Source organism: Dipodomys merriami, unplaced genomic scaffold, assembly GCF_024711535.1.
Source record: "Dipodomys merriami isolate MVZ:Mamm:240054 unplaced genomic scaffold, mDipMer1.0.p SCAF_634, whole genome shotgun sequence".
NCBI classification, from domain to species: Eukaryota; Metazoa; Chordata; class Mammalia; order Rodentia; family Heteromyidae; genus Dipodomys; species Dipodomys merriami.
Window position 1 is genome coordinate 111,807 of NW_027206218.1, and position 21,749 is coordinate 133,555.

Consider the following 21,749-nt stretch of genomic DNA (forward strand, 5'->3'; position numbering starts at 1 on the left):
CATTGCTGCTGTGCACACTAATCTTTGAATTGCCCACCCTACCTTTTCCTGTCAACTATGTAAGCAATTCCCTGCTCCATAGAACTGCAAATACATAAATAGACAAATAGAGAAATGAATAAATAATATTTCTCTGCTGCTGACTGCTCTTGACTAATAAAAGGTCAAATATAAGTCTGAGCCAGGCCCTGATAGCTCTCAACTGTAATCCTCACTATTCAGGAGGCTGAGATCTGAGGATTGTGGTTTGAAGCCAGCCTGGGGAGGAAAATCCGGGAGACTCTTATCTATAGTACACTGTTCAGAAAAGGCCAGAAGTGGCACTGTGGCTCAAGTGTTAGAGTGCTAGCCTTGAGCCAAAGAAGCTCAAGCACAGCGCCCAGGCCCTGAGTTCAACCATAGAACTGGAGTAATATATCTATACCTGTAGCTCTATATCTATAGATATAAGTTTCTATATCTATAGATATAGAAATATATATATTAATATATGTGTATATATAAAAACATACATAAACAGACATATAAACACACACAAATATGTGTATGTGTGTGTCTCTCTTTGATACATCTCTTTTTTGCAATTTTTAAATTGTGATTAAGTGATTGCATAAATTTCACAAATTTCACTGTATTGTGGGATAGTTAAGTCACAAACACATTCTAAGGTTCATGGGGGCAATTGTCTTTATCATGGTCTATAAAGTTTATGAGTTCTATGAGGTTTGACAACACAGTTACTTCTTTCATATCAGGTGATCTGTATATTTCTTTCCTTTTGCTTAGTGTCAGCTGTTCCCTCTTTCCCACTCATTCCTTCCCACCCATCACTGTCATTGAGTTGCTTATTTCGTTTTGATTAATATCCAGTGCAGCTGATGGGTCCCATTGTTATATGTTTTCCCCTCTTTCCCTCTATTTCTGTGTCCTCCTCCAATGTGCACATATATGCCATATATTTGGTAAGAAGCATGGGGTCATTTAGTAATGATTTGACCAGATGAGTGGAGGTCCTTTGTTTCTCAAGTCTTATTTACTTTGTCTTTTCTCTTTACATTTTGTATTTAACATCCACCTATCAGGGATACCATGTGCCATTTGTCCCTTTGCTCTTGGTTTACCTAACTCAACATGGTTTCTTCTAGTTCCATCCATTTCCCTGTGAATGCCATTATTTTGTCCTTTCTAATGGCTGCATAATATTCCATTGTATATTGGTACCAGAATTTCTGGATCCATTCATCTGTAGTGGAGCATCTGGGTTGTTTGCATTTTCTGGCTATTGTAAACAGTGTTGCAATAAACATGGAGATGCATGTGTCCTTGAATCCTGGTTCCTCTTGCTCAGGATACATGCCTAGGAATGGTATGGCTAGGTCATAGGGGAGGTTTATATTTAGCTTTCTGAGATGCCTCCAGATGCTTTCCAGAGTGGTTGTATAAGTGTACATTCCCACCAGCAGTGTAATAGGGCTCCTCTTTCTCTGCATCCACACCAGCATTTGTCACTGGCTGAATTTAGATTGTGGGCCATTCTGACTGGGATAAGGTGGTGTCTCTGGGTTGTCTTTATTTGCATTTCCTTTACAACCAGAAAAGGTGAACATTTCCTCATGGGTTTTTTTTTTGCCATTTTTATCTCTTCTTCTGAGAAGTCTCTCTTTAGTTCCCTTGCCCATTTCTAATTGGTTTGTTGGGTTTGGGAGGGATTATTTTCTTTAGTTCCCTGCATATACTGGATATTAGTTCCTTGTCTGATATATTGCTGGAAAGTATTTTTTCCCAGTTGTTGGCTGTCTTTCTAGGGTGATTGCTATGCCTTTAGCTGTGTAGAAGCTTGTTATTTTAAGGTAGTCCCATTTGTCGAGTCTCTCTCCAATTTGTTGGACCTCTGCTCAGGAAGTTCTTGCCTTTGCCTATTATAAGTTCAAGTGTCTCTCCTACTCTGTTCTGCAATAGTTTCAGTTTCAGGTTTGAGGTTATGGTCTTCAATCCATTTTGAGTTTACGTTACTGCGTGGAGACAGGCTGTGGTCCACTTTTAGTTTTCTTCAGGTGGCCACCCAGTTTTCCCAGCACCAGTAGTTGAAGAGTCTGTGCTTCTTCCACTGTGTGACTTTGGCCGCTTTGTCAAATATCAGCTGATGTGTGTGTGTGGTTTTATTTCTGTATCTTCTATTCTATTCCATTGGTCTTTGGGTCTGTTTTTGTGCCAATACCAAGCTGTCTTTGTTATTATGGCTCTATAGTAGAGTTTGAAGTCTGGCATCAAGATCCCTCCAGTGTTGTCTGTTTTGCCTAGAATTATTTTGGGTATTCTAGTTCCTTTTTTGTTCCAGATGAATTTTTGTATTTGTTTTCTATATTTCAGTAATGAACGGTCATTGGGATTTAAATGGGAACTGCACTAAATTTGTATATCAATTTTGGCAGTATGGTCATTCTCACTATATTAAGTCTACCTATCCAAGAACATGGAAAGTCTTTCGATTTCTTAGTATCCTCTATAATCTCTTTAAGTTTTTATAGGTTTCATTAAATAGTTCTTTTACATCTTTGGTTAAGTTAATTTCTAAATTTTTTTGAGGTTATTGTGAATGGGGTTGTTTCCCTGATTTCCCTTTATGCTTGTATATTGTTGGTGTACAGAGAGGCAACTGATTTTTGTGAGTTAATTTTGTATCCTGCTACTTTGTAGAAGTGACTTATAAGTTCTAGGAGTTTGGGGTTGGATTTTTTTGGATCATGTAGGTATAGTACCATGTCATTTACAGAAAGAGGTAATTTAACTACTTCCTTCCCGATGGAGATCCCTTTAATGCCTTTTCCTGCCTTATTGCTCTGGATAAGGATTCCAGAACTATATTGAGGAGGAGTGGTGAAAGTGGGCATCCTTGCCTTGTTCCTGATTTTTGGAGAATCGGTTGTAGGTTTTCCCCATTGAGTATAATATTGGCTATTGTTCTGTTGTATATGGCTTTCATTGTTTTAAGGAATGTTCCTTCTATTCCTATTTTCTCCATAGCTGTTAGCATGAATGAATGTTGAATGTTATCCAAGGCCTTTTCTGCATCAATGGAGATAATCATGTAGTTCTTGACCTTGGATTTGTTGATGCGATGGATTGCATTTATTGATTTATGCATGCTAAACCATCTCTGCATCTCTGGAATGAAGCCTACTTGGTCGTAATGTACAATTTTTTAAAATGTGTTTCTGGATTCTGTTGGCTAGAATTCGGTTAAGATCTGTGTTTATCAAGGAGATTGGTCTGTAGTTCTCTTTTTTTGTTGGGTCTTTGCCTGGTTTGGGGATGAGTATGATATTGGAATCATAGAATGAGTTTGGGATATCTCCCTCTGTTTCTCTTTCTCGGAAGCATATGAGGAGTATGAGTATTAGTTCATCTTTAAAGGTCTTATAGAGTTCTGTAGTGAATCCATCTGGTCCTGGGGTTTTCCTTCTTAGGAGACTTCTGATTGATTCCTATTTCTCATTGTAAGATCTTGGCTTATTTAATTGTTCGGTTTGGGCAATTTGTACTTCTCTAAAACTTCATCGATTTCTGCTAGGTTTTCTTTCCTTAGTATAGTTTCTGGAAATACTTCTTTATAATTTTTTGGGTGTCTTTGGTATTTGTTGTAACTTTTCCCGTGGCATCCCTGATCTTATTGATTTGGGTTTCTTCTCTTTTTTTTTGTTTATCTTGCTAAAGTTCTATCAATTTTATTATTTTTTTAAAACAGCCTTTTGTTTTATTAATTTTATTTATGGTTTTCTTAGTTTCTCTCTCATTGATCTCAGCTCTTATTTTGATTATCTTGCTCCATCTAGTAACCTTAGGTTCATTTATTTTGCCATGATTTTCCAGCAGTTTCAGCCACAACATGAAATTATTTTCTTGGTCTGTGTCTATTTTCTTCATGTGTGCACTGAAAGCTATAAATTTACCCCTCAGGATTGCTTTTGTCCTGTCCCACAGGTTTCTTTGTGATGTGTACTCCTTGTCATTAGATTGTAGGAACTTTTAAATTTCTTCTTTAATTTCTTGTTACCCAGATATTGCTCAAAAGTGTGCTGTTCAATTTCCATGTATTTGAGCAATTTCTACAGTGTCTTTTGTTATTGAGAACTAGCTTGGTTCCATTGTGGTCAGACAGGATTCAAAGGATTATGTCAGTCTCCTTGTATTTGTTTAAATTCCTTGTATGAACTATGATATGATCTATTTTCGAGAAAGTTCCATGAGATGCTTAGAAGAATAGGCACTGTGTCATTTTAGGGTTGCAAACTCAGTAAATGTCAATTAATTCCACTTGAAATATGGCCTCACTTAACTCTGTGGCTTCTCTGCCAATCCTCTGGTTGGTAGACCTGTCTTTTGGTGAGATTGGGGAACTAAACTCTCCTAGTATTGAAAGGTTATGAGGCAGTGACCAATTGTTTCTTGTTTCACCTAGCGGAGCAACACATGGTAGTACACCTGGTTGTGAGACTTTATACGCCCTGCAAATCCTTAGCTCGGGGCTCTCCTCCAAGGCTCTGCTGTGTCAGAATGTAGGAAGAGGCCTGAGCTACAGTCCACCTAAATAAAACCTTAAAACAGCTGTAATGTCTGACTCTCAGTGGTCTTCTTGGTGGGGGTCCTGCGACCTGGACACAACATATTAGTGGGGACTCATTCAAGATCCCCCCAAAGACCCCTGAGACCTCAGACTCCAAAGGTAAAACAGAGCTGTCTTTGTTAATTTGTCTTGTCCTGTTGTTGTCTGTTTGCACTTTCATTTTCCTTTGTGAGGACAAACGCTCCAATTCATATTGTGTAAAGGGTTGTTGAAATAGACACGCTGGTACGACAAACCTGGAGGAACTGGGAGAAGTCCCAGATCCTCTTGTGGGGGGGGGTTCTTGGAACCCCGCCGTGAGAATTGTGGGGTATGGGTTTGTTTGGTGTTGGGCCGGAACTGATCAAGAGGGCCTCCTAACCAAGGCCCAACTCACACACTCTGGATCTGCTACTGCTGCTGTGGGGCGTGGGGTGTTGTGGAACCCTGCCGTGACAGGAGTCAGGGGACCAATTTGGGAGATCTCCACTTTGTAACTGTCAGACCTGCATGTGTTTTGTTTGTATTATTTATTGTTTTTTTGGACTGTAAGACTGACGGGACTGGAAACCATGGGCAACCCTCCATCTAGCCCCCTAGACTTACAAAAAGAAACTAAGAAAGAGGAAAAGAAATTGTACCCCCCGCTTTTTCAGGGAGATGATTTGGAAGAAGAAATATTCCTCCCCCATACTCCCCTTCCCAGGTTCCTTCTGTGGAGCCTGAGAATATTCAAGAGAAGAAGGCAGCTATAGAACCAGCAGCCAAACACTCGGCACCTGCCCTTAAAGTTTCTGAGGGGCCAGTCACTCGACGATGGCATCTAATGCAGCTGTTTTTCTCTTATGCACTGTAGATCCTGTGGATGTGGATGGTAGACAGAAATCCCAAAAATGGCCATTTTCTACCAGTGATATATACAATTGGTTTGCCCAAAATGCCCCCTTTTCTGAGAAACCCCAGAATTTAATTAGTTTATTTGAAACTTTTCTCTTTACTCATCAGCCCACTTGGGATGATTGTAGTCAGCTTTTGCAGGTACTTTTTACCACTGAAGAGAGAGACCATATCTGAGAGGCATCCTGGAAACATATCCCTGGGCCCACAGGAGTGCCCATCACAGATCCTGCCTTGATCGCTGCCTATTTTCCTGAGATCTGACCAACATGGTACTACAATACTGTTGAAGTTAGGAAGTGACTCCTCCTCTATCGCCAGGCTCTGTTGGCAGGTCTCAAGTTGGCAGCTCACTGACCTATTAACATGGCCAAAGTTTATGATGTTAGACAGGGAGGAAGTGAACGTCTGGCAGCATATCTTGAGAGGCTCATGGAAGTTTTTAGTCAAAACCTTGAGACCCAGGAGTCTACTCAGATGATTATGTTTGCCTATATAAATCAAGCTGCACCAGACATAAAGCCAAAGTTGCTGGCTCTACACAGACTTGGTGAAAAGTTTATTAGGGATCTAGTAGCCATGGCGGAAAAGGTTTACAATAAGAGAGAGACAGAGGAGCAAAGACAGGAAAGGAAGGATAGAGAACATGAAATTGAGCGTGAAAAGAGAGACTTGGCCAAAGAAAAGAGGCCAGACTTGTTGGACTTGCCACTATGGCATACCGAACATACCTGGTTCACAGACGGCAGCAGTTTCATTCAAGATGGAAAAAGGTACGCGGGTGCAGCAGTCACCATAGACACTGAGATAGTGTGGGCAGAAGCACTCCCTAAGGGAATGTCTGCACAAAGAGCAGAACTAGTGGTGCTAACAAAATCCCTAGAGATGGGAAAAGAGCAGAGACTAAACATTTACACAGACAGTCAGTATGTTTTTGCCACCATGCATGTGCATGGAGCCATTTACCAAGAGAGGGGGCTGCTGCCAGCTGAGGGAAAAGCTATTAAAAACAAACAAGAAATTTTAAGCCTCATCCCTGCCTTATGGGAACCAGCAAATATTGCCATTATGCACTGCCGAGACATCAAAAGGGAACTGATTCTTTTTTTTTTTTTTTTTTTTGGTCGGCTTGAACTCTGGGCCTGGGCACTATCCTTCAGCTCTTCACCTCAATGCTCTACCACTTGAGCTTCAGCACCACTTCCGGTTTTCTGGTGGTTTATTGGAGATAGGAATCTCACGGTCTCTCCTGCCCGGGCTGGCTTTGAACCGTGATCCTCAGATCTCAGCCTCCTGAGTAGCTAGGATTACAGGCGTGAGCCACTAGCGCCCGGCAAAAGGGAACTGATTCTATAACCAAAGGACATAACTTGGCCGATCAGGCAGCTAAGGAGGCGGCCCTCCAGCCCAGAGCAGAAGTACTGACTCTAGTAGATCCAGGGCCATGAGCTTTGCCTCATGAGCCTCAGTACTCCCAAGAAGATTGGAGTGGATAAAGAAAATTCCCATGGTCTATAAAACCCGGGCTGGTGAAAAACTGGGGAGGGGAAACTTATCTTGCCACAAAGGTTAGGAAAGGGGATACTTAAGAAAATCCATTGGACCTCTCACATGGGAACCCGAAGAATGCAGGACTTGCTCCGACTCAGAAGTAAAAATTAGGCAAGGAAATCAACTCATTGAGGACATTGTTAAAAATTGTAAAGCCTGTCAGCTCACCAATGCCCCCACTCAACCGGTTACAAAAGAAGCTTGCCTCCATGGAGATAGGCCAGGTGTGTATTGGAAAGTAGACTTCACAGAAAATAAAACTGGAAAATTTGGATATAAATATTTGCTAGTTTTTGTTGGGTTGAAGCTTACCCAACAAAGCATGAGACCGTGAACGTCATGGCTAAGAAGATCCTGGAAGAAATCCTACCCAGGTATGGCTTTCCATCCACCAACGGGTAGGATAATGGACTGGCCTTCATCTCAAAAGTAAGTCAGGGAATAGCCGCAGCACTGGAGATGGATTGGAAATCGCACTGTGCTTATAGACCCCAGAGTTCAGGGCAGGTAGAAAGAATGAATCAGACTCTAAAAGAGACCTTAACTAAATTGGCTTTGGAGACTGGCGCAGACTGGGTATCGCTCCTTCCTTTTGCTCTGTTTAGAGTAACAAATTCACCCTATCAGCTTGGCTTTACTCCTTTTGAAATAATGTATGGACACCCTCCACCCATTATCCCTAGCCTTCAGACTGAATTGCTTGCTGATTTGAGTGATACTGAATTTCAATGTAAACTTGACTATCTACAGCTTGTCCACAAAAATGTGTGGCCCCAGTTTAGAGCATTATATGATTCTGCCTCTATTCTTACCCCCCCCCCCCATTCGTTTATACCAGGGGACTGGGTGCTTGTTCAAAGACACAACCTGAGATCTCTGGAACCACGGTGGAAGGGACCTTACATGGTGCTACTGGCTACTCTTCCTGCCCTTAAGGTAGATGGCATTGCTGCTTGGGTCCACTGCTCCCATTCCAGACCAGCTGACCCCTTTGCCCTGGACGACCAGGGGAAACATGGGAAGTCTCCAAGCATCCTAACCAACCATTTTGCATATGCCTCAAGAAAAGAAAAATGGACTGATTGTTATTGTTATTGTTGTTTATGGCTACTGTCAGAGAGGGACTAGAAATATAAGAACTCATTCAAGATCGAGTGCTGTTGGAGTTAATTTTGGGCAGGAGCCACAAGATTGTGTCTCAGGACCATAAGTCAAGCGGGGTGGGGCGGGGCGGGGAATGAATGGTTATGAGGCAGCGACCATTTGTTGCTTGTTTCAGCTAGCAGAGCAACACATGGTGGTACATAGGGTTGTGAGCCTTTATAAGCCCTGCAAGTCCTTATCTCAGGGCTCTCCTCCTAGTCTCCGCTGTGTCGGAGTGTAGGGAGAGGCCTGAGCTGCAGCCCATCTAAATAAAAACTTAAAACAGTTGTAAAGTCTGACCCTTGTGTTCTTTTTGGTGGGGGTCCTGCGATCTGGGCACAACAGTATTATAGTATTTGGATCTATTTTATTCTTTAAGTTTGAGAGTATTTGCTTAACATATTTGTGTGCACCAGTATTTGGGTAATATAAGCTAATAATGGTTATATATTCTTCTTGGATTGTTCCCTGTATAAGTATGTAGTATCCTTCTTTTTCTATTTGTATTGATTTTAATGAAAAATTTATTTTGCCAGATATCATGATAGCTACTCCTGCTTTCGTGCTGGGAATATTTGCATGGTAGATCTTACTCCAACCCTTCACTTGGAGTTTGTTTTTATGTTTGGCTGTGAGGTGGGTCTCCTGAAGTCAACAGGTGGATAGGTCTTGTTTTCTGATCCAATCTGCAGTTCTTTTTCTTTTTATTGATGAATTGAGCACATTAATATTTATGATTATTATAGAGAGATGCATTGTGTTTCCTGTCAATTTCCTGCTTTCCTAAGTTTTTCTTCTTTCCTTTCTTCCTGAGCTTATTAAGTCAGACTTCTAGTGATATCTGCTGATGTAAATTTCTGTTCATGATTGCTTTCTTCAGGTTGTGTTCCCCATATTAATATTCTTTGTAATGATAGCTTATTGTTTATGAATCCATTTATTTTTTCTTTATTTTTAGAAATTTTAGTTTCTCCATTGGATGTGATTGCTAGCTTTCCTGGTTAAATCAGTCTGCGCTGGCAGTTATTGATTCTCAAGGCTCGGATCATACTTTCCCAGGCCTTTGTTGCATTCAGTGTAGAGAGATCTGTAGTGATTCTGATTTTTTTCCCATTATAGTATAGTGGCACTCTACACAATCAGCAGAGTTTCTCTAGTAACAAACTATAAAAATGATCGCTGAAAGTAGTCTTAATGCCATCTCTTTATTTACCTGGAATAGCACACTTCCAACAAATATAATCGTTTTTTTTTAACTTAAATTAATAATCACATTTTAGTGCATAACAATTCCTTTTGTATATTTTTATTAGCATCAATTAGTTGCAGAGGAACAATTTGACATGTCCATACTTATACCATGCACTTTCATTAGACTCAATCCCTCCTCTCTCCCTCTTTTCCCTTCCACCTTTCCCAAACCAATCACAACAAGCTTCATTATCCATTATACACACGTGAGCATAGAGTAGTTTGATCTTATTTACTCTCCTTTTCCTTCTCCCTTCCCCTTGCCACTAGTACCTATACCCTGGATAAGACCTGTTTTTCCTGATTGTCATTCGCTTGTTTCAGTGTATGGTTATTATTCAAACGGGTTTCACCATGCCCTTTTACATGTGTGTAATTTACTCTATTGCTATCCTCTTTTGTTCTAATTTTCTCCTATCTCCAGTACTATCTATTACTCAAATGCTTTCACTGAATTTCATTCTGCTCTCTTCACAGGTGCACTGTATTTCTATATTGTTCATCAGCTAACATTTGTTTTTCCTTTCCTCTATATCATTCCTCAACAATCCCCTAAATTACAAACATTCTTTATGTGTTTATGTATATGTTAACTTTTTAGGTCTAGCATGAACATATGAGAGAAAACATTTGACCTTTGTCCTTCTGAACATGGCTTACTTCAATTAATGTGTTCCCAGTTCCAACCATTTCTTCTTTCTTCTATTTAGAAATAAAATACATTTTCTTTCTTAAAAACTCTATTATAAAGGTGATGTCCACAGGGGTAGTATGATTCAGGTAATGGGTACATTTTCTTTCGAACGGGGTCACCCCATCCGTCATTCTCTCCCAATTTTCCACCTTCTGACTTCTCTCCCCCCAAAAGTTGTATAGTTCATATCCAACTGCAGATTGGTTTTCCTATTGTCCCACTATTTCTGTGTTCCCCCTTCCCAAATCAGATGAGCTTATATACAAGATGAAGGTTGCAGAAATCTTATACAACAACGGAAGGGAATGAAAGAAAGAAGATTGGCATCAATATTCATCAAAGAAATGTGTCTATAGTTCTCTTTCTTTGATGAGTCCCCAACTGGTTTTGGGATGAAGGTGAAGGTTATGATGGCTTGACAGAATGTGTTCGGTAGTGAACTTTCTCTTTCAATTTCATTGAAGAGTTGGAGGAGTATTGGTGTGGGCTCTGCAATGAAGGACTTGTAGAATTCTGCTGTAAAACCATCTGGTCGTGGACTTTTCTTAGATGGGAGGGCTCTTATTGCTGTTTCTATTCCAATGCTTAATATGGGCCTGTTGAGATGGTTTAACTCATCTTGGTTTAGTTTTGGCATGTCAATATTTGCTAGGAAAAGGTCCATTTTTGCCAAATTCTGAAACTTATTAGCATAAAGTTTTGAAAAATATTCCCTTAAAATGTTCTGAATCTTGGTTGTTTCTGTGGTGATGTTTCCATTCTCATCTCTGAGTTTATTTATTTAGGTGTGTTCTCTTCTTTTTCTGATAAGTTTGCTAAGGGTGTGTCAATTTTGTTAATTTTTTCAAAGAACCAACTCTTTGTTTTGTTGATTCTTTCTATAGTTTTTTTGGATTCTAATTCATTTAATTCTAATTTAATTTTAATTATTTCTTTCCATTTACTCGATTGGGGTTTATATTCCTGCTCTTTTTCAAGGAGGTTCAGATGTCTCATTAAATTGTTGGTTTCAGATCTCTCCAATTTGTTGATGTAGGAACTCAGAGCTATAAACTTGTCTCTGAGTACTGCCTTTACTGTGTCACAGAGGAGCTGGTAATTTGTGTGCTCATTTTTGTTAAATAACATGAACATTTGAATTTCCTTTCTAATCTCTTCCATGAATCACTCGTGATTCAGCAGTGTGTTGTTCAGCCTCCATGTGTTACCGGACTTTATTTGGTGGCTTTTGGTGTTGAGTTCTAACTTTATTCCCTTGTGGTCTGAGAGAATGCAAAGTATAACTTCCTTTGTGGCCTAAAATGTGGTCTATTTTAGAAAATGTTCCATGTGCTGCTGAGAAAAACGTGTATTCTGATGCTGCTGGGTGAAATATTCGGTAGATGTCTGTTAAAACTAGTTGATCTATGCAGTTGTTTAGACCTGCGGGTTCTCTTTTGAGATTTTGCCGAGTTGATCTATGTAGTGGGGAGAGTGGTGTGTTAAAATCCCCAACAATTAATGTCTTTGGATCTATGTGGGATTTGAGGGACAGTAGTGTTTCTTGGATAAATTTGTGTGCTCCTTTGTTTGGCGAAAGATACTTAGAATTGTAATATCCTCCTGAAGGAGAGATCCATTAATTAATCTGTAGAGACCTTCTTTATCTCTTCTCACAAATTTTAAGTTGAAGTCTATTTTATCTGGTATTAGGATTGCAATTCCCGCCTGATTATGGAGGCCGTTTGGTTGGTAGATTTTGTTCCAGCCTTTCACAGTGAAAATGTGTTTGTTTTTACGGGCAAGATGTGACTCCTGAAGGCAGCATATACAAGGATCTTGTTTTTTAATCCAACTAGACAGTCTATGTCGCTTAATTGGAAAGTTAAGTCCGTTAATGTTGATAGAAAGGACTGAGAGGTATTTGGGAGTTCCTGCCATGTTATCCACCTTCTTGGGGGCTGCAAAAACTGGGTTCTTCCTATGGTTCTTGGATTTTCAGTTTGTGTGCAGTTTCTTGGCCTTTATTGTGGTCTCCCTGGTTTTAAGAATCTTTTGTAGGACTGGTTTGGTGGAGATATATTGTTTCTTTTTTTTTCTTTGCTATGGAAGGTTTTTATTTGGCCTTCAGTTATGAAGGAGAGTTTAGCTGGGTACAGTATTCTTGGTTGATAGTTGTTTGTTTTTAGGGCATGGCATCCATCTTTTCAGGCTCTTCTTGCTCTCATTCTCTCTGCTGAGAAATCTGAGGTGATTTTAATTGGTTGCCCTTTATAGGTGATTAATCTTTTCTCCTTGACAGCTTTAAGGATCTTTTCCTTGGTCTGAGTTGATCCTGTGTGGATTATAATGTTGCAGTGGGGTGTCCTATTCTTGTCTTGTCTATTTGGGGTTTTAAAAGTTTCTTGTATCTGAATAGGCCTATCTTTTTGCATGTTTGGGAAGTTCTTTGCTAGGATCCTGTTAAACAAATTTCCTAGACCATTAATTTCTATTTCTAGGTGCTCCTCTACACACATTATCCTCAGATTATTCCTTTTGCTTGTGTTTTCCAAGTGTTGGATAGATCTATCATATTTCTTGGACTTGTCTTGGATGGTTGTATGTTCTTTCTCTATAATATCTGGGCTGTCTTCAATCCCCGAGATTCGATCTTCTGCATGGTCTAACCTGCTGTCAAGACTTTCTACTTTGTTTTTTTATTTCTTTTCCTTCTAATTGGTCAGCTTTGATGGCTTCAAATTCTTTGTTGAAGCTTTGTTTTAGATCTTGCATGAACTTCTTTACTTCCTTAATTTGGTGCTCAGTGTTTATTCTCAAATCACTTAGTTGATTGGTTATGGTTTCCTTGGACTTCCATTCCTTCTGTTGGTTTCCCTTCAGCATTCCGTTTGTGGTCTCCCGACTTCCTTCACCTCTTTGTTAATGGATTCCATGAATGCCTTTAGTGATCTTTGTTTATTCTCATCCTGCTCTCTAAATTCCTGTATTACACTTTGTTTAGCTTCCTCACGTTCACACCATTCCTGTAGTTCTCTTTGAGTGTTCTTAGACTTCCTATGCCATTCCTACCTTTCTCTTTGAGAATTCTCAAGCTGCTCATGCAAGTCGTGTATTAGTTTTTGAGTATTTTCCTCACACTCATGCTATTCGTGTATAAATCTTGGTTTGCCTCCTCTCTCTCACTATCACGCTCATACAGAGTCCTTTGTAGGTTTTCAATCTTTTCATTTATCATGTTGGCCAGCAGTGTTTATAGAGCTATTTGGGAACACTACTCTGGATTATTCATTATCTATTTTGTCCCTGATTATCATGAGTGGGAGTGAGATACCCGGACTTGCTATTTTTTTGTGTTTATTTTTCCGGCTTATTCTGCCCATTTGGGATGAAAATAACACCAGTTTTGTGCTAGAACACGATCTTAAGGCAACCATCAACCAAAGTCTGTATTTGCCCAGTCCATAGTCTGCAGATACAATCTTGTTCAACAGATACATCAACAATTCATAAAAAAATCATACACTCTTATAAAACAGGATTCATTTCAGGGATGCAAAACTTGTTCAATATACGCAAATCAATTAATATAATTAATCACATCAACAGGAGCAAGGATAAGAACCACCTGGTTATCTCAATAGATGTAGAAAAAGCATTTGACAAGATCAAGCGCCCCTTTATGATGAAGGTTTTTAAAAAATTAGGAATCCATGCAACATTCGTCAATACAATAAAAGCTGTATATGACAAACCTACAGCCAGCATTATATTAATGGTGAAAACTAAAGCCATTTCGTCTTAACTCAGGAAAAGGACAAGGATGTCCACTCTTTCCACTTCTCTTCAATCTATTATTACAGTGCCTAGCTACAGCAATAAGACAAGATGCAAACATAAAGAGGATCCAAATAAGAAAAGAAGTAAAACTCTCTCTATTTGCAGATGACAGGAACTTGTATTTAAAGAAACCCATAGACTCCACTCCCAAATCACTCAAGCTGATTCAAAACTCTGGCAAAGTAGCAGGGTATAAAATTAAACCCGCCAAATCAATGACTTTTCTGTATGCCAACAAAGAGAAAAGTGTGTCTGTAATTAGGAAAGCAACTCCATTTGTAATAACCCCACAAAAAATAAAATACCTAGAAATAAGCTTAACGAAAGAAGTGAAGGGCTCTATGATGAAAATTTTAAAAACCTGAAGAAAGGATATCAAAGCAGAACTTAGAAAATGGCAAAACCTCCCATGCTCCTGGATTGAAAAGATCAACATCGTCAAAATGGCAATAATTCCCAAGGCTATCTATAAATTCAATGTGATACCTAGCAAAATTCCAACCTCATTCTTCAAGGAAATAGAAGAGGCAATCCAAATATTCATGTGGAATAATGAAATATCCCGAATAGCTAAAAGGCTCCTCAACAGAAAGAACAATGCTGGAGAAATATCAATACCAAATTTCAAACTCTACTATAAAGCCATAGTAAACAAAACAGCTTGGTACTGACACAAGAACAGACCTCAGGACCAATGGAATAGAATTGAAAACCCAGAAATGAACCTACAGACATATAGCCATCTAATGTTCCATAAGGGAGCTAAAAAAAATAGAATGGAAGAAAGACAGCCTCTTCAGTAAATGGTGCTGGCAAAACTGGTTAACTACTCTTAGAAAAATAACGCTTGATCCTTATATATCACCCTGCACCAGAATCAACTCCAAATGGATCAAAGACCTCGGATTCAAAGCAGACACTCTGAAAACATTACAGGATTGAATAGAAGAAATCCTAGTTCTCCTTGGTGCAGGCCGAAATTTTCTTAATAGAGACCCAGAAACACAACAAATCAAAGAAAGGTTGGACAAATGGGATTGTATGAAGTTGCAGAGCTTCTGCATGGCAAAAGATATACCAAGCAAGATCAATAGAAAGCCCTCAGATTGGGACAAGATCTTCACTAGCCATACAACGGACAATGGTCTCATATCTAAAATATACCTGGAACTCAAAAAATTAAATCCCCCTACAACAAATCCTCAAAGAAAAAAACTGCCCAATAAATAAGGGGGCTAAAGACTTAAAGAGACACTCCTCTGAAGAACAAAGAAGGATTTCCAATAGACACAGGAAGAAATGCTCAAACTCTCTACCCATAAAAGAAATGCAAATCAAAACAACATTGAGATACCACCTCACCCCACTTAGAATGTCTATAACCAAGCACTCTAATAACAACAGATGCTGGAGGGAATTTGGACAGAAGGGAATCTTACTGCATTTTTGGTGGGAGTGTAAACTTGTTTAACCACTTTGGGAAGTAGTCTGGAGGTTACTTAAATGTATCCACATAGAGCTCCCCTATGACCCAGCAATCCCACTTTGGGCATTTATCCAAATGTTTACAATCAAGACCACACTAAAGCTACCAGCACAACTATGTTTATTGCAGCATTACTTACCATAGTAAGATCTGGAACCAACCCAATGACCCTCAGTTGATGAATGGATCGAGAAAATGTGGTACGTATACACAATGGAATTCTATGCCTCCATCAGAAAGAATGACATTGCCCCATTTGTTAGGAAATGGAAAGACTCGGAAAAAAATTATATTAAGTGAAGTAAGCCAAGCCCAAAGAAACATAGATCCCAAGGTTTCCCTGATTTGCAATATCTAGTATATGTCTGAGCCAAGCAAAAAAGTTCAGATAAGGTAATGTTAGGGAAATGAACCCTAAGATATGTATTCAGTTTTTTTTCTTTCATGCGATTGTTTCCAACACATTTATAAGATAATTTCTTTGTTGCTTTGTATGTCCCTCCCCCACAGTATAACCCCTGCTTTCACTGTATTTGATGTCGGTTTAATTTGTGGAGAGTAATGGGAAAAACAAGTCGTTTAAATAAAGATACAGGTGGACCCATTGCAACAATGAGGTGTACAAGTCGTTATGTCGAAAACGAACTTTACAGCTTTGGTGGGGGGGGCTTGAAGGCTGGGGTGGGGGGAGAGGAGGTTGGGAAGGGACGGGAAGGAGAAACAAAGGAGGAGGCTACAATGCTTGATAATAAATGTACTCATTTTCTTGTCCATGTAATTGTAACCCCTCTGTACAGTATATTCACAGTAAAAAATAAATAAAAATTAAAAAAAATAAAAGAAAAAGAAAGAAGAGAAGAGAAGAAAGATTTTAAAAAACTGAAACAGTACAATAAAAAACTTTTTACTTCCATTTTTTGGAGTTCATTTCTATAAATATCATTTTATATGCTCATATGTACATACCTATTGAGCCCTCTATTAAGGATATCCTCCTTTGGTCTCACTGTATGAATGTTTAGACTTCTGTTTAATTCATTATGTCCAAGTGTAGTTATTTGTCTTTTACTATCCATTGGAATTTTTTGTAGATTTATAGGCACATTTTAATTATTACAAATGAGGGAAATTATGCAGCTTGTTTTTCTTTGGGTCTGTCTTACTTCATTTACTATAATTTTTTTTCCAAGTTTTTCATTTCCTTATGAACGAGGGAATGTCATGCTCTCCAATGGAAGCATAGAATTACACTGTGTATACATATCACATTTTCTTTCTTTTGGAAAAACAGTTTTGTTCTATTCTAAACATGCTATACAGAGTGGTTACAGTTACATGAGTAAGGCAATGAGTATATTTCTTGTTGAGCATTGTTACATACAATATTTTCTTTTTCTTTTCTCATCGTGGGGCTTGAACTCTGGGCTTGGGCCCTGTCCTGGTGCTCTTCAGCTCAAGGCGAATGCACTACGGCTTGAGCCACAACACCACTTCCATTTTTTCCTAGTTGTTTATTGGACTTGCCTGCCCAGGCTGGCTTTGAACCACGATCCTCAGATCTCAGCCTCCTGAGTAGCTAGGATTACAGGCATGAGCCACCAGGGCCTGGCCACATTTTCTTGATCCATTCATTCATTGAGGGACATCTGAACTGATTCCATGTCTTGTGTATGGTAATCAATGATGCATTGAACATGGTCATGCTGGTGGCATTTTGTATAGCCTGATTTTAGACAATTAGATACATACCCAGGAGTGAAATTGCTGGGTCATAGGGAAGTTATATGTTTAGTCTATTAAAGAACCTCCATATTGCTTTCCAGAGTAGTTAAACCAGTTTGCATTCCTAACCACAGTGTAGTAATGTTCCCTTTTGGCCACATCCCCACCAGCAATTGTTAAAGCATGTCTTTTGCCAGGCAGAAACTCTTCAGTTGTATGCAATTCCATTTACCTAGTCTTTGATTTGTTCTGATTCTGGATCATTACTTAGTAAGTTTTGAACTGTACTACCCCCTAACGTGTCCCCTATATCTTCCTGTAATATTATCAGGGTGTCTGATCTTACATTAAAGTCTTTCATCCATTTGGAGTTGATTCTGGTGCAGGTTGATATATAAGGATCTAAATTCAGTTTTCTGCACAAGTACTGGGTAGCCAATTCTGCCAGCATCAATTTTGAAGAGGCTGTCCTTTTTGCCATCCTTTGGCTCCCTTATCAAATATAAGGTGGCTATGGGTCTGTAAATTCATTTCTGGTTCTTCTATTTTAGTCCATTGGTCCTCTGTCCTATTTTGTGCCTGTACCAAGTTGCTTTGGTTTGTTTTAATTTCTATAGCTTTTTAATTGAGATTAAAGCTTGGTACTGATATTCCTCCTGGTACTGATATTCCTCCAGCACTGATCTTCCTACTAAGGATTGGTTGTGCTATTCAGGGTCTTCCAATATTCCAGATTAGTTTGTGGATTGTTTGTTCTATATCACTGAAGAATTTTGTTGGATATTGATGGGTATTGAATTGAATTTGTAGATAGCTTTGGGCAATATTGCTATTTTCATGGTTAAACCTTCCAATCCAGGAGCATGGGAGGTTTTTCTACTTCCTTAAACCTGTTTCTAACGTTTTAATCACAGAGGTCCTTCATCTCTTTGGTAATTCCAAAGTGTTTTTTGAGGCTATTACAAAGGACTTTCTTTCCTGATTTCAGATTCACTCTTCTCCTTATTGGCATACAGAAAAGCTACTGATTTTTGGGGGTTTCTTTCTTCCTTCCTTCCTTTCTCTTTTTCTTCCTTCCTTTCTCTCTTCCTTCCTTTCTCTCTTCCTTCCTTTCTCTCTTCCTTCCTTTCTCTCTTTCTCTCTTTCTCTCTTTCTTTCTTTCTTTCTTTCTTTCTTTCTTTCTTTCTTTCTTTCTTTCTTTCTTTCTTTCTTTCTTTCTTTCTTTCTTTCTGTCTTTCTTTCTGTCTTTCTTTCTGTCTTTCTTTCTGTCTTTCTTTCTTTCTTTCTTTCTTTCTTTCTTTCTTTCTTTCTTTCTTTCTTTCTTTCTTTCTTTCTTTCTTCCTTTCTTTCTTCCTTTCTTCCTTTGTTGGCGATGTGGCTTGAACTCTGGCCTTGAGCTCTTCAGCTCAAGGTAAGTGCTCTAACTTTTGAGCAACAATGACACTTTGGGTTTTCTGGTGCTTAACTGTAGATAAGAGCCTCATGGACTTTCCTGCCTATGCTGGCTTTGAACCACGATCCTCAGATCTCAGCCTTCTGAGTGGTTAGGATGCCAGGCATAAGCCACCAGTGCCCAGCTTGGGGTTAATTTTATACCCTGCTAACTCAGCCAAAGTAACTTAGGAAAGGAATCCATGGGACTCTTTAAATACAGGATCATGTTATCTGCAAAATGGGAGAGTTTTATTTCTTCTTTCCCTATATGGATCCCCTTTATGTTTGTCTCCTGCCTTATTGCTCTAACTAGAAATTCCAGTACTATATTGCAGAGGAGTGGAGAGAGTGAACATCCTTCTCTCATTCTTGATTTTAGAGGGAATGGTTTTAACTTTTCACCATTAAATACATGCTGGCTGTAGGTCTGTCTATATTATATATGCCTATATTATATTGACGAATGTCCCATATATTCCTGGACTCTCCAGAACTTTCATCATAAAGCGGTGTTGGATCTTGTCAAATGTTTTCCCCCATATATTGTGATGACCATGTGGTTCTTTTCCTTGCCTATTGTATATATAGAGCACATATTTGGAGTCACTCATCAGTTATAGGGCATCTGGGTTTTTCTCAGGTTTGGCTATTAAGAAAAGTATTGTAATGAACATGGATATATAAGTACATTCATTGTTTTATGACTTTCATTCCTTCAGATAGATGCCTAAGTGTGAGCCAAATGATGATAACTTATACATGTAATCTTACTCAGGAGGCTAAGATATGGAGGATCACAGTTCAAAGACAACCTGCCTAAGAAAGTTTGCTAGACTCCATCTTGAAAATGACCAGCATAAAGCAGAGCTGGAGGTGTGGCCCAGCATAAAGCAGAGCTGGATGTGTGGCTCCAGTGGGAGAGCACCAGCCTAGCAAGTTCAAGGCTCTAAATTCAATACCTACTCCCACTAACAATATTCAATAAATAAAATACCCAATCATGACATGGTTGCAGCATACAGTACTATTTTTTTTTGAGGAAATCAATTTAGGCTTATTTACATAGTAGTTGCACTAATTTGCATTCCTACAAACAGGACTCTTTTCTCTTGGCATCCTCATATGCTATGTGATGTTGTTTCTGCTCTAGCCATATTGGCTGGAGTGGGATGAAATCTCTGTCATTTTGATTTGCATTTCTTTATGGCCAGGGACGTTATGCATTTCTTTATGTATTTATTGGCCGTTTGTTCTTCTTACCCCAAGAATGATCTGTTCAGCACTTTTGCCCATTTTTGTAATTGAAGAGTTCAGTGTTTTGAGTTTTATGTATATACTGTATATTCTGTATAATGTATATTCTTCGTCAGATGAATAATTGCTTTAGATTTTCTCCCATACAGTAGGTGGTCCCTTTAGCCTCTAGAGACATTGTTGTGTAAAAGCTTTTTAGTTTAATACAATTTTATTTGTCAATACTTGCCCTTATTTGTTGAGCTATTGAATTTCTAATCAGGAAATCACTACCTATGCCAATGCATTCCAGTATTTTGACTACGACTAGTAGTTTCAAAGTTTCAGGTCTTACATTAAAATTCTTGATTCACTTTTAATTGACGATAGGAGAGAGAGAGAAAGAGAGAGAGGAGGGGAGAGAGAGAGGGAAAGAGATCTGTTTTCAGTCTGCTGCATGAAGAAAGCAAGTTTTTCCAGCACCATTTCTTGAAAAGTCTGTCTTTTCTCTGATACATGCTTTGAGATCCTTTGTCAGAAATCAGATTGTGGTAGCAGCATTTCTGGGCATTCTATTCAGTAATCTTCATGTCTATTTTGGGGCCAGTTGCTTGCTATTTTTGTTCCTATGGCTTTGTAATATAATTTGAAGTGAGGTATCATGATACCTTCAACTTTGTTTTAGTTTTGTTCAGGATTGCATTGGATATTTGCTATATTTGTAGTATTGATTTTTTTTCTGTTTCTGTGAGTAATGATATTGAGATTTTGGTAGGAATTTCATTATCTGCAAACATTGCTTTCCTTAATATAGCCATTTTCTTTATATTAATTCTGTATATTCAGCAACAAGGGATGTCTTTCTATCTTCTAGTGTCTTTTTAAAATTTCTTCTTCAATGTTTCATGCTTTTAAGTATAGAAATCTTTCACCTTTGTTAAATTTATTCATAGAAAAAATTGAAACTATTGGGAAATGGAATTATTCTCCTATTTTTCTGTTGATGTACAGAATAGTTATTGGTTTTTTAATGCTGACTTTATATTCTGCTATATTACAAAAGAGGTGGAACTTTAAGGTGCTTTAAGTATAGAATCGTATCATCTGAAAATAACAATACTTTATTTCTTCCTTCCCTATTTGAATCCCTTTTGTTTCTTCTTGTGCATTGTTGCTCTGGCTAGGATTCCAGTGCTATCGTGAATAGAAATAAAGGGAATAGACTGAATGTCTTGTATTGTTCTTGACTTTAGAAAAAATTATTTCAGTTCTGCCTTCATTTACTATGACGTTGACAATATAGGCTTGTCAAATATAGCATTTATTATATTGAGGAACATTGCCTAAACTCATAGTTTCTCCAGAGCTTTTGTCATGAAAAGATGTTGAATTTTTGTCAAAGTATATTTCTGCCTGAATTAAGATGATTATAGGATTCCTTGAGTCTGTTCATATGTGATATTGCATTTATTGATGTAAGTATGTTGATTCACTAACCTTGAGTACCTAGAATATAGCAATTTGGTCATAGGATATAAACTTTTTGATGTATTGCATTTGGCATGCAACAATTTTTTTGGGAATTTCTACATCTATGTTCATCATAGAGATTGGTCTATAAATCTCTTTTTGTTGTATCCTGTCTAGTTTTAGAATAAGTGGAATACTGGCTTCATATGATGAGTTTGTGCCGCGGACTGGCTCTGTCGGGACGACAGAGGATACCTAGTGGAGGTAACTGGAACAGGTGGGGAGATGACAAACACAACTCACACACAAGAGGAGTGAATGCTGAGTGCGATTTATTGCAGAGGATAACAAGCTTTTATAGCAAAAGTCTCCATGAGAAAGGGCAAAAGGTTACACAATCTTGCTGCAAGGCTTCATTCTTGGGTGGTCACCAGCTGGTCACCTGA

General features: G+C 38.6%; 1 pseudogene; it reads left to right on the forward strand.

Annotated features, from left to right (window-relative positions):
* Positions 1-6,146: 6,146 nt before the first annotated feature.
* LOC138815289 (leucine-rich repeat-containing protein 14B-like) overlaps positions 6,147-21,749 on the forward strand; it is a 126,276-nt pseudogene continuing 110,673 nt past the window's right edge.